The 407-nt window shown below is 21.6% G+C and overlaps 1 protein-coding gene across 1 annotated transcript in view; it reads left to right on the forward strand.

The window, feature by feature from the left end:
- Positions 1-407, forward strand: part of LOC108574885 (mitochondrial dicarboxylate carrier) — a 3459-nt gene that overhangs the window by 235 nt on the left and 2817 nt on the right. The gene's annotated exons all lie outside the window — the stretch shown is intronic.

Genomic DNA, 407 nt, shown 5'->3' on the forward strand with positions numbered 1-407 from the left:
TTATTTAAATTAATAATTTATATATTAATTTTCTGCACTTAATATATCGATAAGTTTTGATTTTCTTGCCAAAATATTAAAATCACCATATGTTTACATAAAGTTATATGTGTATATACACGCAAAAACTACACGCACATTTTACATGCCGTTAACAGAATTAAATAGTACTGAGTCACGATTAAACACTTGCTACAATTGTATGTGCAGTACAACTTAATTTATATTAATGTTCTTCGTAACAACGTTTAAAACTAATTTATTATTTAATTCCTTGAATAAAATGAGAAAGTATATATTAAATAAATATAACAATTGAGAAGTGTAATTTAATAATAGTACGCCTTTTTATAAATATTTGTATTTATTATCATAAATTACTTATGTTAAAAAGGTATACAACATTT

This window comes from Habropoda laboriosa, unplaced genomic scaffold, assembly GCF_001263275.1.
Source record: "Habropoda laboriosa isolate 0110345459 unplaced genomic scaffold, ASM126327v1 scaffold11, whole genome shotgun sequence".
NCBI lineage: Eukaryota > Metazoa > Arthropoda > Insecta > Hymenoptera > Apidae > Habropoda > Habropoda laboriosa.